The 12,479-nt window shown below is 46.5% G+C and overlaps 1 protein-coding gene across 2 annotated transcripts in view; it reads left to right on the top strand.

The window, feature by feature from the left end:
• The window catches only part of LOC115225343 (ADP-ribosylation factor-binding protein GGA1), a 67,567-nt gene that overhangs the window by 9,469 nt on the left and 45,619 nt on the right, over positions 1–12,479 (top strand). Inside the window, exon 1 of one of the 2 annotated variants that reach the window (XM_036513957.1) lies at positions 6,537–6,542. The exons of the other annotated variant lie outside the window; for it this stretch is intronic. The gene's annotated coding sequence lies outside the window, so the exon portion shown is untranslated. Of the gene's footprint in view, positions 1–6,536; positions 6,543–12,479 lie in introns of those variants that run through there. 2 annotated transcript variants of the gene reach the window in all.

Below are 12,479 nucleotides of genomic sequence, written 5' to 3'. Positions count from 1 at the left end.
GTGTGTTGACACAAATTTTGTTGGGATCTTTTCGGTTTGAACGGCAGTTTTTTAAAATAATTTCCACGTAACTAAACACTTTTAAACTTCGTATACTGGTAGAATGTGTTTATAAAACATCTTTTTCTCTTGGCTTTATTGAGAAAATTCTATAGTTTGTAAGATATTTGTTGGTTTTTTTCTTCAATTTCTGCAATTTGAACCAATCACTGACGTCTATTGAGGTAAAAAAAACATTCTGTGCTGTATGAATATGTCCCTCGTTTAAGAAACAGATTGGGTTTATTTACATTTGTGAAAAATCGAAATCTTTCAACATCAATGGAAATTGTAGCTGAGATACCAGTGCCGGTGGCACGTAAGAGAACCATCCGAACGTGGCCGTTGCCAGCGCTGCCCCGACTGGCCTCTGTGTCGGTGGCACATAAAAAGCACCATCCGATTGTGGCCGTTGCCAGCCTCGCCTGGCCCCGTGCTGGTGGCACATAAAGAGCACCATCTGATCGTGGCCGTTTGCCAGCCTCGTCTGGCATCTGTGCAGGTGGCACATAAAAAGCACCCACTACACTCTCGGAGTGGTTGGCGTTAGGAAGGGCATCCAGCTGTAGAAACACTGCCAGATCAGACTGGGCCTGGCGCAGCCTTCTAGCTTCCCAGACCCCAGTTGAACTGTCCAACCCATGCTAGCATGGAAAATGGACGTTAAACGATGATGATGATGATGATGAAAAAAAATACCCTTTCCCTACCCCTAACCCTAAAACAGATTGAAATGCAATAGATCGATACTAGGGTCATAATTATGGGTGACAATTTCATATGGCAACGCTAGAAAAAACTGCCGTACAAACCGAAATGATCCTTTTGTTATATCTAGGGGAATCGTTACGCCTATAAAAACGACACACGCACAGGTTCATTTCCACTTCAGTTGGTTAAATACCTAACAAACTAATCGCTCGTTTGTTTAGCCAACACATTTATCAAACGATCGATTAAGTTAGTTCAATAGATGATTAACCGATTGACTAACAGTAAAGGAGTGGATTCGAACCCATGCGTGGCGTAATGACTATCCCACGACACATCAAGATTGTAACCTTGGATTTTACCTTATGTAAAGCCCGTCCATGGGTACCGGCTATCAAATACCATCATCCGACGAAAATGGATCAAGTCATTGATGACACTGGAAAATTTGTAAATATCCGTAGAGCTTATATAAACGTGTGCGGGTGTCATATCGACCGACCCTCCATCACCACTTCTCTGGACAGCAGATTCTTATTCTTGTCTAATTTGTTGAGCCTCTCTTGTGGATTTAAAGGGATTAACCATATGAAACACAGGGGATCTTTTGGTAAAAGTCTATCATGTCATCAGTGAGAATGTGGCATTTGCTTGACAGAGCTCATATACTGAAACATTACCCAAACATAAACAACACCAATCTAGACATCTACACTCTCTTTCTGTATATATACATATATATATATATGTACCAATCCGACCGTGGCCGATGCCAGCCTCGCCTGGCACCAGTGCAGGTGGCACGTAAAAAGCACCCACTACACTAACGGAGTGGTTGGCGTTAGGAAGGGCATCCAGCTGTAGAAACATTGCCAGATAAGACCGGAGCCCGGTGCAGCCTTCTGGCTTCCCAGATCCCCGGTCGAACCATCCAACCCATGCTAGCATGGAGAACGGACGTTAAACGATGATGATGATATATATATATATATAGATACAATGACTAGAGACCGAGACCTTTGGAAGTATGCTGTGTGTTAGAAGACCCAGCAGGACAATTGAGACCATAACCCGTGGCCCCTACATGGGATGTAGCCAGTCCACTTATGCATACTTTTCCTTCTGGGGACACAAGACTCTACTTGTGAAGACCTGTTGAGGCAAGTGAGAATCGAAATCGATCAACATCAATGGAAATTGCAGCTGTGATACCAGTGCTGGTGGTACATAAGAGAACCATTCGAACGTGGCCGTTGCCAGCGCCGCCCTGACTGGCCTCGTGCTAGTGGCATGTAAAAAGCACCAGCTGATTGTGGCCATGGCCAGCCTCGCCTGGCCCCAGTGCCGGTGGCACGTAAAAAGCACCATCCAATCGTGGCCGTTGCCAGCCTTGCCTGGCCTCTGTGTCGGTGGCACGTAAAAAGCACCTCCTACACTCATGGAGTGGTTGGCGTTAGGAAGAGCATCCAGCCGTAGAAACATTGCCTGATCAGACTGGGCCTGGTGGAGCCTTCAGGCTTCCCAGACCCCAGTTGAACCGTCCAACCCATGCTAGCATGGAAAGCGAACGCTAAACGATGATGACGATATGCATCAAATGAAATAAAAAACAGAACACAAAGGATGTCGCGGTACACGTGTTTCAAGCTTTATACAACAACCTATTCTTACATCAACGTGTAATCGACATAACAGATGGTTTAAAGTTCTCTTCAGCCGCATGCAATTGCTATACCAAAGACTTCCATCACATTATGAAAAATCCCAAAATGTACATTTGGTATTATCTATAATGGTAGGTATATTGAGTTTCACTTTGATGATACAGTATGGATGGATTTTTGAAGTCCAATGATATCCTACACACCTATTTGATTATGAAGGTTTACAACCAAGGTTTACAACCAAGGTTTACAACCAACACATGCTCACATGTGTCATTGTCATCGCCGTCATCTTTCAACATTCGTTTTCCATGCTGGCATGGGTTGGACAGTTTGACCAGAACTGGCAAGCCGCACAGGTGCTTTAGATATGGCACCGGCTCGGATGCTTTAGGTGTGGAACCAGCACGGGTGCTTTAGATGTGGCACCAACACTGGTACTTTAGACGTGGAACCAGCATGGGTGCTTTAGGTGGGACATCAGCAGAGGTACTTTATACATGGCATCAACATGAATGCGTTATACATGACACCAAAATGGGTGCTTTATGCATGGCACCAACATGGGTGCTTTTAGACGTGACACCAGCTCGGATGCTTTAAATGTGGCACCAGCATGGGTGCTTTAGATGTGGCACCAGCTCGGATGCTTTAAATGTGGAACCAACATGGGTGCTTTAGATGTGGCACCAAAATGGGTGCTTTATACGTGGCACCAAAATGGGTGCTTTACATGTGACACCAAAATGGGTGCTTTAGATGTGACACCAAAATGGGTGCTTTACATGTGACACCAAAATGGGTGCTTTATACGTGGCACCAAAATGGGTGCTTTACATGTGACACCAAAATGGGTGCTTTACATGTGACACCAAAATGGGTGCTTTAGATGTGGCACCAAGATGGGTGCTATATACGTGGCACGAAAATGGTGCTTTATATGTGGCATCAACATGGGTGCTTTATACGTGGCACCAAAATGGGTGCTTTACATGTGACACCAAAATGGGTGCTTTAGATGTGGCACCAAGATGGGTGCTATATACGTGGCACGAAAATGGTGCTTTATATGTGGCATCAACATGGGTGCTTTATACGTGGCACCAAAATGGGTGCTTTATACGTGGCACCAAAATGGGTGCTTTAGATGTGACACCAAGATGGGTGCTATATACGTGGCACGAAAATGGTGCTTTATATGTGGCATCAACATGGGTGCTTTATACGTGGCACCAAAATGGGTGCTTTACATGTGACACCAAAATGGGTGCTTTACATGTGACACCAAGATGGGTGCTATATACGTGGCACGAAAATGGTGCTTTATATGTGGCATCAACATGGGTGCTTTATACGTGGCACCAAAATGGGTGCTTTACATGTGACACCAAAATGGGTGCTTTAGATGTGGCACCAAGATGGGTGCTATATACGTGGCACGAAAATGGTGCTTTATATGTGGCATCAACATGGGTGCTTTATACGTGGCACCAAAATGGGTGCTTTACATGTGACACCAAAATGGGTGCTTTAGATGTGGCACCAAGATGGGTGCTATATACGTGGCACGAAAATGGTGCTTTATATGTGGCATCAACATGGGTGCTTTATACGTGGCACCAAAATGGGTGCTTTACATGTGACACCAAGATGGGTGCTATATACGTGGCACGAAAATGGTGCTTTATACGTGGCACCAGCACAGGTGTTTGTTACAGTGTGGTTGCAAAGTAACTTGTAAGACAAAAAACTCTCTAATACATAAGACTGGATGGTCACAGTTGAGATGGCTTTGATCCTATACCTATTTCTTTATTACCCACAAGGGACTAAACATAGAGGGGACAAACAAGGACAGACATAGGTATTAAGTCGATTACATCGACCCCAGTGCGTAACTGGTGCTTAATTTATCAACCCTGAAAGGATGAAAGGCAAAGTCGACTTCGGCGTAATTTGAACTCACAACGTAACGGCAGACGAAATACCGCAAAGCATTTCGCCCGGCGTGCTAACGTTTCTACCAGCTTGCCGCCTTCTTTGATCCTTTACCAATTTGATCAGGCTGACCAGAGAACAATGACAAGTAAATTCTTCCCATTGATGGAATCAGTGAAGATTTCTTTCATGTATTCTATCTGGGTTATTAACAGTTGTGGTGGTCATTAAGCAATGACTCAAGTTTGATTGACCTATGATCAAAACTGTGCCAGCTGTGAAAATTCTGTCATTTTTTCCCCCCCATTCTTGTATGTGTTTGTGTGTATAACTTAGATAACTTAGATATGTTTCGACCAAAGATTGGTCCAGGCCATGTCTAACTTAATAGCACCACCTGATAGGATTATTCGAATCCTGTTTAAGTCAAGTTTTGTTTAAGTCAAGTTTTGTTCAAGTAGTGAGTTCTTGTTGGGTGAGTTGTATCCAATTATGGGTGGCTTATCTGGTATTCTTTGAAGGAATCTATCCAGACTCTGTTTAAAGTTGATGGGATCCTTTTCCTCTTTGATCTCCCTTGGGACATTGTTAAATAGGGCAGGGCCTGTTGAGGAAAAGAAATATATATATATATATACATGCATATATATGTTTATATACACACAGACAGCTCTAAAGTCAATAAACACTACCAATTTATGATAGATTTATTTCTAGAAGCAAAATACAGTTATGATTCCGATATATGAGTTAATTTCTTCCCAGGGACTGCTTCTAAATCTGAAGCAATGCAACATCCACTTTTTTTCCAGGAAAAACAAAGAATCGGAACCTAGGACCTTTGTTCCTGGAGACTGCTTGTAAAACGAAAACTTGTAAAGGAGAGCAATAATTTCCCCATAGTAGTAATGTTATAAATCGTAATTCATGCCCAGGAAAATAGTTTATCAATAAGGCTGGCTACGGACACGAGCGGATGGTGCTTTTACGTGCCACCCGTGCCGGTGGCACGTAAAAGCACCATCCGCTCGTGTCCGTAGCCAGCCTTGCCTGGCCCCTGTGCCGGTGGCACGTAAAAGCACCATCCGCTCGTGTCCGTAGCCAGCCTCGCCTGGCCCCCATGCCGGTGGCACGTAAAAGCACCATCCGTTCGTGTCTGTTGCCAGCCTCGCCTGGCCCCTGTGCCGGTGGCACGTAAAAGCACCATCCGCTCGTGTCCGTAGCCAGCCTCGCCTGGCCCCCATGCCGGTGGCACGTAAAAGCACCATCCGTTCGTGTCTGTTGCCAGCCTCGCCTGGCCCCCATGCCGGTGGCACGTAAAAGCACCATCCGCTCGTGTCCGTAGCCAGCCTCGCCTGGCCCCCATGCTGGTGGCACGTAAAAGCACCATCCGTTCGTGTCTGTTGCCAGCCTCACCTGGACCCCGTGCCGGTGGCATGTAAAAGCACCATCCGTTCGTGGCCGTTTGCCAGCTCTGTCTGGCACCTGTGCGGGTGGCACGTAAAAAGCACCCACTACACTGACAGTGGTTGGCGTCAGGAAGGGCATCCAGCCGTAGAAACACTGCCAGATCAGACTGGGCCTGATGCAGCCTTCTGGCTTCACAGACCCCAGTTGACCGTCCAACCCATGCTAGCATGGAAAACGGACGCTAAATGATGATGATGATGATGAAATGGCAATAAAACAACAGCAGAATGTAAAGAATATATATTAAGTAAGGTAAAAGGAATGTCAAGATCATTTAGAATAAGAAAAATTTATACATAGGCGCAGGAGTGGCTGTGTGGTAAGTAGCTTGTTTACGAACCACCTGGTTCCGGGTCAAGTCCCACTGCGTGGCACCTTGGGCAAGTGTCTTCTACTATAGCCTTGGGCCGACAAAAGCCTTGTGAGTGGATTTGGTAGGCAGAAACTGAAAGAAACCCGTCGTATATATGTATATGTGTGTGTGCGTGTATGCTTGTGTTTGTCCCCTTAGCATTACTTGACAACCGATGCTGGTGTGTTTATGTCCCCGTCGGCAAAAGAGACCGATAGAATAAGTACTGGGCTTACAAAGAATAAGTCCCGGGGTCGAGTTGCTCGATTAAAGGCGGTGCTCCAGCATGGCCACAGTCAAATGACTGAAACAAGTAAAAGAGTAAAAAAGAGTAAAGAGTATATACAATGTGTGTGTGACCCCCTTCTGTCAGACACTGACCATGGGCTTGCACCTAGAGAGTTACCCTCTGAAGCACAAGTCTGGGCAAAGTTGTTTATGGAAGACCAGTAGTCACCCATGCATACCGGCCTCTCCTCTCCACGCCACCGGTGTTATCCAAGGGAAAGGCAAAGGGGCCGATACAGCTTGGCACCTGTGACGTATCAACTCATTTCTACAGCTGAGAGAACTGGAGCAACGTGAAATAAAGCGTCTTGCTCAAGAACGCAACACGCAGCCCAGTCCGGGATTCGAGCTCACAACCTCACGATTGTAAGCTCGACGCTCTAACCACTGAGCCACGCGCCTTCACATATATACAATAATGTCTCGATATATGAGTTTATTTGTTCCTAGAGATTGCTCTCTCAACTACCAGACTTGTCCATCATAGGTAAACTATCAGACAGAATCACTAAAATATTTCAGAACAGAGCATCTCTCTGGCTTCCGTGCCGGTGGTGTAAAAAGCACCATTTCAGCTTTATCGTTACCAGCGTCGCCTTACTGGCACTTGTGCCGGTGGCATGTGAAAAACAACATTCGAGCGGGGTTGTTGCCAGTGCTGCTTGACTGACTCCTGTGCAGGTGGCATGGAAGAAATACACCATTTTGAACGTGGCCATTGCCAGTAATACCAGACTGGGCCTCGTGCCAGTGGCACCTAAAAGCACCCACAACTCTCTCAGAGTGGTTGGTGTTAGGAAGGGCATCCAGCTGTAGAAACACTGCCAGATCAAAATTGGAGCCTGGTGCAGCCATCTGGTTCGCCAGTCCTCAATCAAATTGTCAAACCCATGCTAGCATGGAAAGCTGACGGTAAATGATGATGATAATATCATTATTATTATTATTATTGGCAGCAGCTACGCTCAAATGGAGCACATAAAAAACACCATTTGAGCGTGGCTGTTGCCAGTACCGCCAGACTGGCACTCGTGCCAGTGGCACATAAAAGCACCCACAACTCTCTCAGAGTGGTTGGCGTTTGGAAGGGCATCCAGCTGTAGAAACTCTGCCAGATCAGATTGGAGTCTGGTGCAGCCATCTGGTTCGCCAGTCCTCAGTCAAATTGTCCAACCCATGCTAGCATGGAAAGCGGATGTTAAATGATGATGATGATATCATTATTATTATTATATCATTATTATTATTATTATTATTATTATTATTATTATTATTATTGGCAACAGCTATGCTCAAATGGAGCACATAAAAAACACCATTTCGAGCGTGGCCGTTGCCAGTACCTGCAGACTGGCCCTCATGCTGGTGGCTTGTAAAAGCACCCACTACACTCTTGGAGTGGTTGGCGTTAGGAAAGGCATCCAGCTGTAGAAACTCTGCCAGATCAAAATTGGAGCCTGGTGCAGTCATCTGGTTCACCAGCCCACAGTTAAATTGTCCAACCCATGTTAGCATGGAAAGCGGATGGTAAATGATGATGATGATGATGATGATGATGATAAACAATAATATGCCTCTCTCTCTCTCTCTCAACTACCATATTTGATCATCACAGGTAAACTAATGGACAGAATCACAAAAATATTCCAGAGAAAAAACTAGAGTAGGGTAATGTTTGATACCATTTTTACATGACTGTTCTGTGCAGAGCAAATGTTACTACATTTTAACCCTTTTGTTGCTATATTTATTTTGAGATGCTCTGTGTTTCTTTCAATTAATTTTAAATATAACAAAGAATTTAGTAAAACAACTTAGTCATCCTTCAGCTGGTGTTAGGAACATAAATTGTGACTACGGTTTAGTGGAAGATTTGAATTCAAAACTTATGAAAACAAGACATTTGTACTCAGAGTCAGAGGTGGTTTCAGCCAGGTTTGTATCAAAAGGGTTAAGAATTGTTTCTCTATTATATATTTTAACCCTTTTCTTACCATATTTCTGTTGAGATGCTCTGTGTTTCTTTCAATTAATTCTAAATATAACAAAGAATTTAGTAAAATAACTTGGTTATCATGAAGCTAGTGTTAGGAACATAAATTGTGACTAAGGTTTGGTGGAAGATTTTAATTCAAAACTTATGAAAACAAAACATTTGTACTCAGAGCCAGTGCCGGTTTCTGCCGGGTTGGTAACGAAAGAGTTAACCCTAGGAAAACATCTTTCCCTACTGGTTAACAACACACTACCTGTGTCTGTTTCATCGCTAGTAACGGAGCGAACCACTCCAACCATAGCAAACCAGTAGATCAACCGGTTTCTCAGTGTCTCCCTGTCCACAGTACTGGATGTTTGCCTGCTAGAGATGGCAGCTATCTGTCCCTACTCGCAATATATAAACAAAGAAGTGTCAATAATATGCCTCTCTCTCAATTATTGAAGTTGTTCACCTGAACCACTAATTACCAGATCATTTTCACCAGTTTCTTTTCTAGATCATTCTCGTCTGTGTGTAAGGGTAAACTTGTTGAAATTCCTGCTTACCTTCTTATTTCCTTATTGCCCACAAGGGGCTAAACATAGAGGGGACAAACAAGGACAGACAAACGGATTAAGTCGATTATATTGACCCCAGTGCGTAACTGGTACTTATTTAATCGACCCTGAAAGGATGAAAGGCAAAGTCGACCTCCATGGAATTTGAACTCAGAATGTAATGGCACACGAAATACTTATTTCTTTACTACCCACAAGGGGCTAAACACAGAGGGAACAAACAAGGACAGACAAACGGATTAAGTCGATTACATCGACCCCAGTGCGTAACTGGTACTTAACTTATCGACCCCGAAAGGATGAAAGGCAAAGTTGACCTCGGCGGAATTTGAACTCAGAACCTAACGACAGACGTAATACTATTTCTTTACTACCATGAGGGGCTAACACAGAGGGGACAAACGGATTAAGTCGATTACATCGACCCCAGTGCGTAACTGGTACTTAATTTATCGACCCCGAAAGGATGAAAGACAAAGTCGACCTCGGCAGAATTTGAACTCAGAACGTAGCGGCCGACGAAATACCTATTTCTTTACTACCCACAAGGGGCTAAACACAGAGGGGACAAACATGGGCAGACACACGGATTAAGTCGATTATGTCGACCCCAGTGCGTAACTGGTACTTATTTAATCGACCCTGAAAGGATGAAAGGCAAAGTCGACCACAGCGGAATTTGAACTCAGAATGTAGCGGCAGAAGAAATACGTTGGTATGGTCATGTATTATGGATGTATGAGGGGAGCTGTGTGAAGAAGGGACACTCCCTAACAGTGGAAGGAATCTGGGGTAGAGGAAGACCCAGGAAGACATAGGGTGAGGTGGTGAAGCATGACCTTTGAACATTGGGCCTTACAGAGGCAATCACGAAAGACCGAGACCTCTGGAGATATGCTGTAACTGAGAAGACCCTGCAAATAAAGTGAGTTCACCGCTGTAACCTATACCAGTGTCGCATAACCAACCCACTCAAAAGTACCTTGGATCCTAGGGCAACATGCTGTGCTTTCGGAGACTTCTTGAGTCAAGTACATCAAAAACAAATGGAAATTGTAGTTGTGATCCCCGTGCCAGTGGCACATAAAAAGTACCCTCCAAACATGGCTGATGGCAGTGCCACCTTAACTGGCTTCCATGCTGGTGGCGCGTAAAAAGCACCAATTGATTGTGGTTGTTGCCAGCCCACTTTGGCTGGTGGCACATAAAAAGCACCAATTGATTGTGGTTGTTGCCAGCCCACTTTGGCTGGTGGCACATAAAAAGCACCAATTGATTGTGGTTGTTGCCAGCCCACTTTGGCTGGTGGCACATAAAAAGCACCAATTGATTGTGGTTGTTGCCAGCCCACTTGGGCTGGTGGCGCGTAAAAAGCACCAATGATTGTGGTTGTTGCCAGCCCACTTTGGCTGGTGGCACATAAAAAGCACCAATTGATTGTGGTTGTTGCCAGCCCACTTTGGCTGGTGGCACATAAAAAGCACCAATTGATTGTGGTTGTTGCCAGCCCACTTTGGCTGGTGGCACATAAAAAGCAGCCACTACACTCTCAGATTGGTTGGTGTTAGGAAGGGCATCCAGCTGTAGAAATTCTGCCAGACCAGACTGGAGCCTGGTGCAGCCTCCTGGCTTCCCAGACCCCAGGCAAACCACATGAATCTGATACTCATACACACATAAACACACACATACACATCATCATCATCATCGTTTAGCGTCCGCTTTCCATGCTAGCATGGGTTGGACGGTTCAACTGGGGTCTGGGAAGCCAGAAGGCTGCACCAGGCCCAGTCTGATCTGGCAATGTTTCTATGGCTGGATGCTCTTCCTAACGCCAACCACTCCAAGAGTGTAGTGGGTGATTTTTTACGTGCCACCAGCACAGGTGCCAGACGAGGCTGGCAAACGGCCACGATCGGATGGTGCTTTTTACATGCCACCGGCACGGAGGCCATGCGAGGCTGGCAAATGGCCATGATCGGATGGTGCTTTTTACATGCCACCAGCACGGAGGCCATGCGAGGCTGGCAAACGGCCACGATCGGATGGTGCTTTTTACATGCCACCGGCACAGAGGCCAGGCGAGGCTGGCAAACGGCCACGATCGGATGGTGCTTTTTACATGCCACCGGCACAGAGGCCAGGCGAGGCTGGCAAATGGCCACGATCGGATGGTGCTTTTTACATGCCACCGGCATGGAGGCCATGCGAGGCTGGCAAATGGCCACGATCGGATGGTGCTTTTTACATGCCACCGGCACGGAGGCCAGGCGAGGCTGCAAATGGCAAGATGGCCACGATCGGATGGTGCTTTTTACATGCCACCGGCACAGAGGCAGGCGAGGCTGGCAAATGGCCACGATCGGATGGTGCTTTTTACATGCCACCGGCACGGAGGCCAGGCGAGGCTGGCAAATGGCCACGATCGGATGGTGCTTTTTACATGCCACCGGCACAGAGGCCAGGCGAGGCTGGCAAATGGCCACGATCGGATGGTGCTTTTTACATGCCACCGGCACGGAGGCCAGGCGAAGCTGGCAAATGGCCACGATCGGATGGTGCTTTTTACATGCCACCGGCACAGAGGCCAGGCGAGGCTGGCAAATGGCCACGATCGGATGGTGCTTTTTACATGCCACCGGCACGGAGGCCAGGCGAGGCTGGCAAATGGCCACGATCGGATGGTGCTTTTTACATGCCACCGGCACAGAGGCCAGGCGAGGCTGGCAAATGGCCACGATCGGATGGTGCTTTTTACATGCCACCGGCACGGAGGCCAGGCGAGGCTGGCAAATGGCCACGATCGGATGGTGCTTTTTACATGCCACCGCACAGAGGCCAGGCGAGGCTGGCAAATGGCCACGATCGGATGGTGCTTTTTACATGCCACCGGCACGGAGGCCAGGCGAGGCTGGCAAATGGCCACGATCGGATGGTGCTTTTTACATGCCACCGGCACAGAGGCCAGGCGAGGCTGGCAAACGGCCACGATCGGATGGTGCTTTTTACATGCCACCGGCACGGAGGCCAGGCGAGGCTGGCAATGGCCACGATCGGATGGTGCTTTTTACATGCCACCGGCACAGAGGCCAGGCGAGGCTGGCAATGGCCACGATCGGATGATGGTGTTTACACACCACCGGCACGGAAGCTAGTCGGGGCGGCGCTGGCAACTGATACTCATACATACACACTCACACACTTGATTCTCATGTATGCACACACATGTACATGACACTCATGCATACACATATATGCATACAATTGATATTCACACATACATACACATCTTACACACATGCATGCACTTAATAATCATGCACACACATGCTTGATATACTCCTTTACTTGTTTCAGTCATTTGACTGCGGCCATGCTGGAGCACCGCCTTTAATCGAGCAACTCGACCCCGGGACTTATACTTTTGTAAGCCCAGTACTTATTCTGTCGGTCTCTTTTGC

The sequence above is a fragment of the Octopus sinensis genome, linkage group LG27, assembly GCF_006345805.1.
Source record: "Octopus sinensis linkage group LG27, ASM634580v1, whole genome shotgun sequence".
Lineage (NCBI taxonomy): Eukaryota > Metazoa > Mollusca > Cephalopoda > Octopoda > Octopodidae > Octopus > Octopus sinensis.
This window is presented reverse-complemented; position numbering and strand designations above follow the sequence as displayed.